This window comes from Bubalus kerabau, chromosome 2, assembly GCF_029407905.1.
Source record: "Bubalus kerabau isolate K-KA32 ecotype Philippines breed swamp buffalo chromosome 2, PCC_UOA_SB_1v2, whole genome shotgun sequence".
Classification (NCBI taxonomy): Eukaryota; Metazoa; Chordata; class Mammalia; order Artiodactyla; family Bovidae; genus Bubalus; species Bubalus kerabau.
The window spans coordinates 194,250,243-194,258,830 of record NC_073625.1 but is presented as its reverse complement, the minus strand read 5'-3'; the positions used below and the strand labels follow the sequence as shown (position 1 = coordinate 194,258,830).

The window sequence follows — 8,588 nt, the reverse complement described above, 5'->3', positions numbered from 1 at the left end:
ACCAAGCTCCCACTGTCCCTCCGGCCATGTTATCCCCGCAATGGTCACTTCCCAGAGCTCTTCCCACTCATACCCTGACAATGACTTGCTTCTCAAGGCTGTCTCTGGACTTTGCCTTCCAGAAAGTTTCTTGACCACCAGCACTTTGCAAATTCCTGTGGTAGTTAAGCCCCCTTCTGAGAAGCTCTGAGTCTCAGCCTTGGGGATGGGAAAAGGGGCTTCTCTCCTAGTTCTTGCTCTTTTTATCTCTCTCCCTGAGGTGATGCTACTTCTCGAGGGTTCCTTTCAGCCTTTTAAAAAAATAAAACAGTTAAGTATCTCTTATCGTTAACATTTCTTTGTATCCCATCTTCCTTGTTAAAATAACTAGAGTGATTTCTGCCTTTTGACTGCACCCTGATAGATAGGACCTCCTTCTGATGAGCTTTGTCATAGAAAGGCAATTTTGAATGTACATTCACTCAAATCAAAATGCAGGACAGCAAAGCATTATGTATTCAAAGCTCATTCCCAGCTAGTTCCCCCTTCTTTTTATCCTTTCCTTTCCTGACACTGATTTCCTGCCCCAGGAAAGGCTGGCATTCTTATCAAAGCTCCAATGGGAATCGAGCGAGTGGGTCTTCAAGTCTCAGACTTCTCGACTCTAGAGGCTGGAATCTCAGCAACCCAGAGTTGGGTTCCCTTGGGTAAGACTCTGGGTAGGCTTCCCAGGTGAGCCTGGGGCATGAGCAAGAAAGAGAGAAGCTGTGTGCCATCAGTGACCAGAAACCCGTGTCGCTACCTCCTCCTGTGTCTGCGGGTGAAACCATGAAGTGAGCTGTGTGTAACCACCAGGTCTCGCCTTGGCCTGGTTCTGCTGCAGCAGCAGTAGAGAATCAATAGAACCTAAAAAAGAATCCCAGGCAAAAGCTGAATAAACAGCACACAATCTGATTTTAGGCCATGGAAAAGAAAAGGTCAACATAGCATAAGGATAATAATAATAATAATTCCAGTCAACATTAGCTACTTATGTTTTCTTTTTCTCCGCAGAGGATGGATCCCTGCCAGTGGAAGGCTGAAGCCAGCCCGTCTGCCTTTCTTGGAGCTAACCTTGCTTCCCAGACAAGCCACTGCTAGGATATTTTATCTGAGGCAAGTGCAGTCCTGAGCAAAGGCAAACTCATTCCTGGGATTTAGGGAAGGAACCTGAGAAATTTCCTTAATAGGAACCTCTACCCTATTTCCACTATGTCTGAAAAAAATCTCATCATAAGAGCCTCCTGGCTGACTATCTACAAATCTCCTTCCTCTTTAAAAATTGTGGTGAAATTCACGAAACACAAAATTAGCTGTTATATTAAAGTGAAGACTTCAGTGGCATTAGATACACCCACAACACACCCATCTCTAGTTCCAAAATATTTTCATCACCCCAAAAGGACATCTGTACCCACTAAGCAGTCCTTTCTCATACTCCTTATCTCCAGCCTCTGGCAACCACAACTCCGCTTTCTGTGTCTATGGGTTCACATGTTCTGGTCATTTCATATATAAAATCATACAACATGTGGTCTTTTGTGTCTGGCTTCTTTCACTTAGCATAATGTTTCAAGGTTCATCCACATTGTAGTGTGTGTCAGTACTTCATATATATATATATATATATATATATATATATATATTTTTTTTTTTTTTTAAGTGAATGAACCCAAATTTCATCTGTGGATGGTTGGATAACACCTTCGTGCATGCTAAGTCACTTTAGTCGTGTCCAACTCTTTGTGACTCTATGAACTGTAGCCCACCAGGCTCCTCTGTCCATGGAATTCTCCAGGCAAGAATACTGCAGTCGGTTGTCATGCCCTCCTCCAGGGGATCTTCTAGACCCAGGGACTGAACCTGTGTCTCTTACATCTCTTGCATTAACAGGTAGGTTCTTTACCACTAGCTCCACATGGGAATCCCGGATAACACATGGTGGTGTGTATATGCCAACTCTCTTTTAAATGACTTTTCAATCAATTCAGTCACTCAGTCGTGTCTTTGCAACCCCATGAACTTCAGCATGCCAGGCCTCCCTGTCCATCACCAACTCCAAGAGTTTACTCAAACTCATGTCCATCTAGTTGGTGATGCCATTCAACCATCTCATCCTCTGTCATCCCCTTCTCCTCCTGCCCTGAATCTTTCCTAGCATCAGGGTCTTTTCAAATGAGTCAGTTCTTCACATCAGGTGGCCAAAGTATTGGAGTTTCAGCTTCAGCATCAGTCCTTCCAATGAACACCCAGGACTGATCTCCTTTAGTATGGACTGGTTGGATCTCCTTGCAGTCCAAGGGACTCTAAAGAATCTTCTCCAACACCACAGTTCAAAAGCATCAATTCTTCAGCACTCAGCTTTCTTCACAGTCCAACTCTCACATCCATACATGATCACTGGAAAAAACATAGCCTTGACTAGACAGACCTTTGTTGGCCAAGTAATGTCTCTGCTTTTTAATATGCTGTGTAGGTTGGTCATAACTTTCCTTCCAAGGAGCAAGTGTCTTTTAATTTCATGGCTGGAATCACCATCTGCAGTGATTTTGGAGCCCAGAAAAATAAAGCCAGCCACTGTTTCCCCATCTATTTGCCATGAAGTGATGGGACCGGATGCCATGATCTTCGTTTTCTGAATGTTGAGCTTTAAGTCAACTTTTTCACTCTCTGCTTTCACTTTTATCAAGGGGCTCTTTAGTTCTTCTTCACTTTCTACCATAAGGGTGGTGTCATCTGCATATCTGAGGTTATCAATATTTCTCCTGGCAATCTTCATTCTAGCTTGTGCTTCTTCTAGCCCAGCATTTCCCATGATGTACTCTACATATAAGTTAAATAAACAAGGTGACAATATACAGCCTTGACGAACTCCTTTTCCTATTTGGAATCAGTCTGTTGTTCCATGTCCAATTCTAACTGTTGCTTCTTGACCTGCATACAGGACTTTTAAATGATCTCAAATGGAGGACACGACACATGGGACCATAGCCTCAATATCTTACTTTGAATGAGATTATCTGATAAAATGACTTTGGACTAAAAGGACCAGGGGAAATTGTAGAGTGGAGGAGGCAGAGGAATGAAGGTGGAAGAGCCAACTGTGTTGTAGAGGAGGTCTAGCTGTGGTTTGAGTTCTAGGAAATTATTCCTATAGGGTCTCTGACTAAATGCAATGTTGCTTTGCTGAATGTAGAATCAAGACTCATGCAACGCTTGTTCTCACAGATCAGTGGGCTCCAGAAGTTCTGGATGAAATAAAACCTGCCCTTTCTTTATTCAGCACATATCTGGACCAAGTCTTCACTGGAGGAGTACCATAGTTAAAGAGCACATGACCTCATCAGCTCCAGGTGGGTACAAGGGATGCTGCCGATGGAAGCTTCTCCCATGTGACTCCTGGTGACACTTACCTCAAAAGCATGATCTTTACAGAGTTGAGTTGTTTGCCTTCCTAATGTGAAACAATCAAATACTTTTGGAAGGAAATAGTCCAAGAGTCAAGAAGACCGATTTCCCTCTTCATCTTTATTGGAACTTAATTTGCTGGCAATTATCATGTCTTTATCATACACTTAGAGTTTCATTCATTTACACTCCAGGAAGAATGATGAATCTTTATAACATTTTAATTTAAATTACTGATGCTTCAAACCATGAGCCATTCATTTCCTGCTCTCTTGACATTAGTAATTGGCTATGTCAGGTTGGTGTGGGTTTGAGAAAGCCGTTCAGCTGGCACGAGGAGTGATCACTGTGGGGATCATGCTGCTATTTTTTCCCACAGGTAATTATCAGCCATGTAACACACTAATATCTGCACTGGAGCACACATTTCAGTTCAGTTCAGTCGCTCAGTCGTGTCCAACTCTCTGTGACCCCATGTACTGCAGCATGCCAGGCTTCCCTGTCCATCACCAACTCCTGGAGCTTACTCAAACTCATTCCATCAAGTCGGTGATGCCATCCCCTTCTCCTCCTGCCTTCAATCTTTCCCAGCATCAGGGTCTTTTCCAATGAGTCAGTTCTTTGCATCAGGTGGCCAAAATATTGGAGTTTCAGCTTCAGCATCAGTCCTTTCAATGAATATTCAGGACTGATTTCCTTTAGGGTGGACTGGTTGGATCTCTTTGCAGGCCAAGAGACTCTCAAGAGTCTTCTCCACCATAGTTCAAAAGCATCAATTCTTCAACATTCAGCTTTCTTTATAGTCCAAGCCTCACATCCATACATGACTACTGGAAAAACCATAGCTTTGACTAGATGGACCTTTGTTGGCCAAGTAATGGAGCATACAACTGGGTCCCTAAGTACAGCTGTTTTCTCTAGAAGTCAATGCCAGAATTAGGGTGTGGGTTGTCTCTATAGGGGTGTATATATATAGGGTTTTTCTAAAGTCGGTGCTGAAATACACATAGATCTTTTACTGTACTTACTCTTTCCTTTGTGCTTCCTGTAAGCATCCAGCTAGTGGCAAAATATTTTACCAAATGCTGCTTGTCAGAGGTTTGCTCTTAGAAAGGCCAAAGAGAAACAGCTACAAGGAGAGGATGGACAAAGGGAATTTAAGTGACATAAGATGTGCAGTCATCAAAATCTAAAAAGCTTAAATTGGAAATGATCAGATACCTCACTTCATTGGCAAGAAAACCAATCTGAGTTTGGCAAATATTTGAGAGGGTGTACCATGTCTCAGGAGATATGCTATCCTCCCCCAGAGACTCCAAGAAGAATAAAGCATGGATCTGAACCTCAAGGAATACTCAGATTTACTGGGGAAGAATGAGCGTTAAACATTAAATCGTAGTCAAAATGGGCTAAGTGTTCTAATAAGAAAGGAAAAAATGACATAGAATCTAGAGGAGGAAACCATTCGTTCTTGGAGAAGAAGGTGGGAAATGATGAGGGTGCAAGGAAGGGACCTTTGGGGTAAGTTGAAGGGGGAAGGGGGTTGTCAGGTGGAGAAGGAAATGGCAACCCACTCCAGTATTCTTGCATGGAAAATTCCATGGACAGAGGAACCTGGTGGGCTACAGTCCATGGGGTCACAAAAAGTTGGCCATGACTGAACACATCAGCAAGTGGAGAAAGAAAGCAGGGTGGTGAATTTCTGGAGTGGTTATACTAGCAGAGAGCAGCTGGCTGTTAGACTGTTAGAGCCATTGAAAAGGCTACTGAAATATTTTGGGAGATTGATGATAAGGCAGTGATGGTGGGGAGTGTTGAGCAGGACTGATTGAGGCAGATGTGTTGGAAATAAGTGATGGTCATTGGGAAACCCAAGATGCAAGAGTTTAGGGAGAGAGGCAGGAGACAAGGATGATGGCCTCGTTTCCAGTTTAGGTAAACAGGTGAATATTAATACCCTTAATGGAGGTAGAGTTTTGGAGAGGAATCAATTTGGTTGTGGTCATTCTGAGCTTCTCAGGAATTATATGTTGGGATTGTGCATCAGTGTTTAGGATAATACCTATAGACCAACTCTGATGGTCTATGGACAAACTCTGATAGTCTATAGGTATTAAAGACATCTTATTCTAATTTTAAACAATTAGCATTTTGGAAAAGGCCTTAGACTTTCTTGCATGTAAGTTTGAAACCTTCATTAATGCATTCTTCATCATATTTTTGGTTCAAAGAAATGATATCCCCTCATTAATATTTTAGTATTTTATCTGGTGATGTACTGTGTTTCTATTTTTGTAGCCTCTGGAGAAAGAACCATCCCAGTTAAATTATAGCCTACTACTAACATATTGCTGATCCCTGGAATGGAGCTTATGTTTGTAGGGCCAGTATAAAGTGTTACTTAAAAATTCAAAGTGTATTAAAGGGAAACAAATAGTTACTTGCCAATCTCTCTCTCTCTCTCTCTTTTTTTTCCTATGAAAGACAAAGTGGTCACTAGCGAAAATAACCAGTAGCCTGATGACATTATTCAGTTGTTTGTGTGGTGGTAGGGGAGGGGACTGGGCTTCCCAGGTGGTGCAGGGGTAAAGAAAATTCCATGAACAGGGAAGCCTGGTGGGCTACAGTCCATGGGGTCACACAGAGTCAGTCACAACTGAATGACTGAGCGCACGCACACACACGTAGGTGAGGGGGTTGGTGTTAACAATTGGACATTGTTTCCATCTGCCTTTTCTGCTCATGACATGCCATGGCTCCCTGTGGATGCAGGGATAAAGTCAAAAAGTCCCAGGCTGATTTTCAAGTCTCCAGTAGTCTGGACCCCCTTCATGTCTGTAACCCATTTTGTATAAATATCACTAATAACAACTCCTTTTTGAGTCTGCTTGGTCTTCTACCGTCACTCAAATAGGACACAGGCATTTCTGCTTTGGTGTCTGCTCAGACTTGTCTGTATCATCTTTGTGTCCAGAGCCTTCTCGGCCCACGATGCTGATGACTCAGCATATTAACTGATGGGTGATGTGAAGCCAAGGACAGTTTCCAATATGATCTGAGGCTTTGTTTTATTCAGGAGGGTGTCTCTGGGACCAGAGATCTTGGTAGGTGGGGTGGGAGGCCTTTCAGGGCTCCAGTGAGTGGGGAAGAAGCAGTGACAAGCTGAATTCTAGAGGAGAGGAGTCAAGTTAGACAGATAATTCCGAAACAGTGTCAACATTAACCAATGGTCCTTGTTTGCTTTTCAGATTTCTCTTTTAGATGTCAAAGATGAGTCCTTTCATGGAAAGAGGGAAAACAGGAAGAGAGACAATGAGAATCCTGTTTGGGGCAAATCAGTTCATACTGTCTGGAATATCCAGGTGGATTTGGTCAATCAGAAGCTTGAGAATGCCACTCTCAAGAGAAGCCAGAAAAAAGGGCTATAAAATAACTATAAAAAGCACCACAAATATTTGCATGCTAATTGTGGCTTCTAAAGTCTTTGAGGGGGGCTTGAAAACAGTTTGTTTTTCACATAGTTTCAGCATTATTCTTGCCATCTTATTTTTAAAATACTGTTTGCAGTATCTACAATGAAAATGCTTGCTTAGCAGTCTCACCCATATTAATCACAAATTCCAAATTCATGGCATCAGAATTACAAGAAGTTTCATATTATATAATTATAAGAAGATTCCAGTCTTTGGTTCATTGACTCTGGAGCCATATTACAGTCTTGTTATATTCGATAATGACATAGCAGACATTCTATCAGAACTTGGATATCTGGAGAGAGATTCCAAAATGCTTTAATCTTGTTGCAAATCAGAGGCAGCTGCTTCATATAAAAAAGAAAGCTCGTGTTTGGATGGTGCACAGAAAGCCAGTGTGACTTATAGTCTTAAATAGCAGATTTTGGGGTTTTTGGTTGGCAGGTGTTCTCCATCAAGCAGCCCCCTCCCCTTGCTGATTCTTCCTGGTTGTATTTCTTTAGACTTCTCCCAAACTGCAAATTGCATTTGTGTAACGAACTTGATCACAAGCACTTAGGCATTTTATGGTGAAGGCTGAGCATTATCTGGAGACTTTTACACACTGGAGAAAACGGATACATGGAAAATGTAATCCGAATACAACTTGCCCTCTCTGAGCACAGGATAACTAAAGAGAGGAATGTTGTTATCTTCAGTCAGTCAAGGGCTGCAAGCTTCGAGTGCTGAGCCTACAAACCTTCTGATGGTTCTATGATGACATGAAACTGCTGTCGTAGAAACTCTAAAACTAACAAGGGTATTAGCTTCATTGATTTTCTGAAAATGGGAAAGGGAAAAAAAAAAAGTGCTTGGCTAAGTCCAGGAAAGAGATTTAATACAACTGTCTTTTAATAATATTAAGTTTCCTAGAATCAATATTTTCACCCCCTCATATTATACCATGGCTTGCTACCCACCAGTTGCTATGTAGGAGAATGGGAATCAATAGAAGGCTTACCTTCTTTGGAGACTGTCTCAAAGGCTTGCATAATGGAGCACAGATGAGGAAGAATGAAATTGAATTTTAAGTACACTGACATTATGCTATCATCTTCAACCAGGGGAATACAGATTGTTCTGGGGCCCGTGGGACCCATGAGGCTCAGGGCAAAGAGGTACCAGGTACAGACTGGTTCACAAACTCCAGTGTCTGTGGCTTCCTCCAGGACTGCTTTACAAAATGATAAATCCAGGACTTAGGGGGGAGCACTCCTAAAAATATCTTCAAACACTTCCAAGCATTACTTGATGAGTACTGTTTATGATGTGTTAAGTTTAACTTGAGTGGCTTTAAAATTATACCAGATCCAGTCTGTGTTAACTCAGACTCTGATGCTGAAACCCGTTTCTACTTAGCTTTATTTTATTTTTCTTTATTTCAGAAATTCAAATGGGTATTTCTTAGCTGATAAAAAATAACTCTTGATAGAATCACCGAAAATTGTTTACAGTGTGAGAGTTGGACTGTGAAGAAACCTGAGTGCCAAAGAATTGATGCTTTTGAACTGTGGTGTTGGAGAAGACTCTTGAGAATCCCTTGGACCGCAAGGAGATCCAACCAGTCCATTTTGAAGGAGATCAGCCCTGGAATTTCTTTGGAAGGAATGATGCTAAAGCTGAAACTCCAGTACTTTGGCCACTTCATGC

General features: G+C 42.0%; 1 long non-coding RNA gene across 1 annotated transcript; it reads left to right on the top strand.

Moving 5' to 3' along the window:
• Window positions 1-1,700: 1,700 nt before the first annotated feature.
• On the top strand, window positions 1,701-7,136 carry LOC129645038 (uncharacterized). The gene is made up of 3 exons (XR_008711128.1): window positions 1,701-1,911; window positions 3,247-3,371; window positions 6,675-7,136. It is a non-coding gene; the product is annotated as an uncharacterized LOC129645038 (long non-coding RNA).
• Window positions 7,137-8,588: the final 1,452 nt, after the last annotated feature.